The sequence below is a fragment of the Marmota marmota genome, unplaced genomic scaffold (assembly GCF_001458135.2).
Source record: "Marmota marmota marmota unplaced genomic scaffold, marMar, whole genome shotgun sequence".
Taxonomy (NCBI): Eukaryota; Metazoa; Chordata; class Mammalia; order Rodentia; family Sciuridae; genus Marmota; species Marmota marmota.
In genome coordinates, this window is record NW_026000222.1 from 5,918,874 (window position 1) to 5,923,445 (window position 4,572).

Genomic DNA, 4,572 nt, shown 5'->3' on the forward strand with positions numbered 1-4,572 from the left:
CCACCTGGCTCAGTTTGTGGCAATCTGTTACAGCAGCCACCGGAAACTAATCCAACACCCATCTCTGCAGCCCCCGGCACAGGAACACAGCTCCAATTGCAGGTTCAGCTGGGTTTCTCCTTGGGGCAGGCAGGACCGACAATGGGTTGGGTGGCTGCTGTAGTTTGGACCTGGAATTAGAAGGGGGTAGATGCCTTTCGGAGGTAGGGCGTAGGGCAAGGTTATGTTCACTTGACGCTTTGACTCTATCCCTCATGGCTTTGAGATTTACATGTTTTTTTCTTTTTCCCATTCTTCTCCTCCCAGATCTTCTTTTCCCTAACCTTCTCCTTCCTGATCTCTCCTCCCCAATCTCATTTTCTTTGAATCACTTCTATAAACCACCCCCCCACACCCGTTCCTGCAGATGGGCAGAATCACAGCCTTTGGGCAGGGGTGCCTGTGTTTCTCCTTTGCTAGCAAAGCAATAACCCCTTTTCCTTTTTCTCCAGACCTTGTCTTCTTATTGAATTGGCGTGGAGGATGGGGACTGAGCTTTCGGTTACAGTTAGGTCAAAGGGGATCACAGGACTCTGGTCTCTTCCTCTTCCTCTTTCACCCCTAGTCAAGAGGTGAATGATTTGTTCCACCACTCCCTCCCACCACGATATGCTGCCTGCCTCACTCATCACAGACCCAAATGCAGCAGGGCCACTGACTGACCATGGACCCAACATCTGAAACCATGAATCAAAATAAACCTTTTCCTCTTTTGACATTGTCTCAGGTGTTTTGTTACAGTGACTAACAGTGACTACCACTCCAGAGGGAACTTCCTGGAGATGTAGTGGGGGCCGGGGAGCATGGGCATTTCTCCCTGGCTCCCAGGGCTGCTGCAGCTGGTCTGAGAAACACACTCCGAGGAGCACGGAGCCAGTCCAGCAGCCTTGGCCCTGGCTGCGCTCTGATTGCAGCTGGGCCCTCCTCCAGCCCATTAAGTCAGATCTCTGGGTAGGGCCTGGGCACTGCATTTTCTAAAGCTTCCAGGTGATTCTAAACTGCTGCCAGGCTGGGGAGGCACATCCTAGAGCAGTGAAGTCCCTGGGGCACCCCTCAACACACCCCTTAACACAGCCCCTCAGGTACCTTGATGTAGACTAGGATGTGACCTTGGTAGCGTCACCCAGTTCCCCAGGTATGTTTGAGCCCACCTCCTTCCCCTGAAGTCTGACAGCGAGGGTTCTCAAACCTGAGTGTGTCCCCCAAAGCGCCAGCAGGGCTGGTCAAAGCAGATTTCAGGCCTCACCCTGAGTGTCCGACTCAACAGGTCTATAGGGGCCCCCAGAAAATGTGCTTTTCTAACAAACTCCCAAATGCTGCTGCTGCTGCCGGCCCGAGGCCCAGGCTTTGGGAACTCCTGCTCTAGGGGGCCACTGGTACCAGGGCATGGAGGCCATCCGGAATATTCATGGGAGCCTTTATATATATTTTTCTTCAATATGGGGGATGGAACCAGGGCCTCATGGAGGCTAGGCAAACGCTGTACCACTGAGCTATATCCCCAGGCCACAGAAGTATATTTGAAGATTGAAAATCAGAAATCACCTATTTGGCCATTGTTCTGGGACACACACTCACTCCAAAGACGGTGACGTCCTAACCCAGAGTATGTGAATGTGGCCTTGTTTGGAAACAGGGTCTGTGTTGATCATCACTGAGATGAGGTTATAGAGGATCCTTGTCCAAAATGACTGGTGTCCTTTATTAAAAAAAGAAAAGGGGGGGGGGTGGGAATTTAGACACTAGGACAGAAATTCATAGAGAGAAAAGGACAGGATGGATGGAGGAGAGGGCAGCCCAAGCCGGGCAATGCCTGAGGCTGCTGGAAGCTGGGAGGAGGCACAGGGCAGACCCTCCCTCCCTGCCACAGGGACCCTCCCTGGCCACACCTGAGTCTGGACTTTGGACCTCTAGAACTGTGAGATAATGATTTTGTTGTTTAGGCCTCTCGGTCTGTGGAGCTTGCGGTGGTAGCCCAGGGGAGCTAGGACAGCCATCGCTGTCCTGGAATGGCTGATTCATTGCAGGACACCATCGGAGGGGATCAGCTGGGAGAGTGGAAGCCATCAAGGAAAGCAAGTTGCAGAGTGACGGCGTGGTGCCATTTAAGCACAGCCTGAAAACACAAAAATATGACATCTAGTCTTTGCAAACATAAACGGGAAACACGGGGGTGAGCATCCCTAGCCCGAGTCCCAGGTGCTCCAAACTGCAACATCCCGAGCCTCAGACCACAGGCCGCAAGCGGAAAATTCCACACCACAGGACACTTTTGTGCACAGAATTTTGAGATCACTGTATAAATTTACCTTCAGGCTTTGTGTCTAAGCCATACATGAAACATAAATGAATTTCATGGATCCTGTCCCCAAGATACCTCAGTATGAATGTACATGCAAATATTCCAAAAATCCCTCTTCCCAGAAAAAAAAAAATCCCAAAATCTAAACATATAAACCTGAAGCCACCTGGAAATATGCACTAAAAGAGAAACACCAAATTTTTTCTGGAGAGTGGCGATATTTCTGTGGAGAAGAGTTAGATACACAAGTCCCCCCTGAGTTGGGGATCCAACTGTATCTACCATAAAAGAAATAAGGTAGAATTCATTCCATCAACAGTATTAGCTGAAAACCCAGTGGGTAGGGAAGAGGGCTGGGCCCCATGAAAAACTGCACCCAAGAGTCTGGTCATCAAAGCTTCTTGTTTTGCTGTCTGTCCTGTTTTGGGCACATTTCACCCTCTTCTCCCCAAATACCTTATGTGCTCCTTACACACAAGGTGAGGTTCAGAACGCAGCACCCACTGATACGATTGGGCATGTGTACACACCCATGCGCGCGCGCGCACACACACACACACACACACTTCAACAAGAACAGCATGACGTAGCAATTTCCTCTCCCTATTTTTTTTTTTTTACACATAAAAAACAAACAATTCAGATCCATCTTCCATGTCATGGTGATAGAAAAGAACAAAAATATACCAAGGAAGAAACTGACAGCACAACAACCCAAGCCCAGCTCCCAGTGAAAAGGCATGCAAATCCCAGAGCCCGGAACCCACAGCTGCCCAGGAGAAAATGCAAAGAGTAAACAAATTCAATGGAAAAATGTCCAACCTCCAAGATTGCCCCCTCAAGGGACAGCTAGGGTGAGGCTGGCTTCTGGGGCCTGGGAGCTTCTACCTGAGCTGGTCACCTCAAAAACCAAGGGAGAGGGAGCCCCACAAGTCAGAGGGAGCCAGTCACGATCAGAGAGGCTGGTACCCTGGAGCATGCGCAGGGACCAGGCCAAAGATGGTTGAGACACTGGGTTACATGGGGAGGCCAGGGGTCCCTCAGTTCTGGTTTCAACACAGACTATCTGTGACTATCCCACAACAGCCACGGGCAGTTGACTAAGCCAGAGAAACTAAGATTAAAGTGCCATTTTATTCTATTTGCAATTTTTTGAATGATGCTGCCCGATGTCGGGAAGACGAGGTAGAATTGGGTAAGGAGAGTTGACACACAAGCAGGAGATGAGTCACCCATTAATTCACTCAGCACCCACCGAGCTAGAACCTACCACGTGCCAGGCCTGCTGATCTAAGCACCAGGGAGCCACACTGTGGTCCAAAGCCAGGTCCCTTGGAATTTGGGAATCCACAGAAGCACGGCTGGAGGAGAAGAGAAATCAAACAGATCCAGGTGGAAGGGACTTTCAGGAAGGCCCCAGATATGATGTTTTTGATAAAAGTAGCTGCTGGGCAGGGCTGGGAGCCGGGCAGGACCGTCACCCCAGTGTCAGTATGGATTGGAAAAGCAGTTTGGCAACCCGAGGTTAACACAGCAAATTGTTCACCGTCTTTGAATAATGCTGTGCTTGGAAATCTATCTTTCCTTTTTTCCCCCATTCTTTTTTTATTAAAAAGCTATTGGAAAGAAGATGTTCTCGGTGGCATTACATTAAGAGAAGACAAAACTGAACACCCATGGAGGGCAGTGGTTCCCATGGCTTGCTAGTCTTATCATGTCCCATTTGCCCAGGGAGTGACATTGTTTTACAGCAACGGAAATGTAACTTTGATGACGGAGGAGCAGGATGGAAAACTCTTAGGATACGAGTGGTATCTATGGAGCAGAATGAAGAAGATGCGTGCCTGTGTCTGCAGCTCTGCAAATCTTCCGATTGAGGACGGAAAGGACACACAGAGGGATGGGGCGGGGGATAAAGGAGGACTTTTTAAATTAAAAATAGGGGGCCCGGGGTTGTGGCTCAGTGGTAGAGCACTTGCCTAGCATGCGCGAGGCACTGGGGTCGATTCCTGGGGAACCACATAAAAATAAATAAATAAACAAACAAATAAATAGAATAAAGATCCATCAACAACTATAAAAAATATATATAAAAAAACAAGAAATAATGGTAGGGGGCTGGGGACATAGCTGAGCAGTGGCTCACTTGCTCAGCATACACAGGGCCCTGGGTTTCATGACCATCAATGCCCCCCCCCAAAAAAAAAGTGTGGGGAGGTCCTCACCAAGAA

General features: G+C 49.4%; 1 long non-coding RNA gene across 3 annotated transcripts in view; it reads right to left on the bottom strand.

Moving 5' to 3' along the window:
* Positions 1 to 1,751: 1,751 nt before the first annotated feature.
* The window catches only part of LOC125613140, a 12,676-nt gene continuing 9,855 nt past the window's right edge, over positions 1,752 to 4,572 (bottom strand). For all 3 annotated transcript variants that reach the window (XR_007343628.1, XR_007343627.1, XR_007343629.1), the window contains 2 exons: positions 3,612 to 3,702; positions 1,752 to 2,155 (listed from right to left, as the gene is read on the bottom strand). This is a non-coding gene — a long non-coding RNA (uncharacterized LOC125613140). The remainder of the gene's footprint in view (positions 2,156 to 3,611; positions 3,703 to 4,572) is intronic.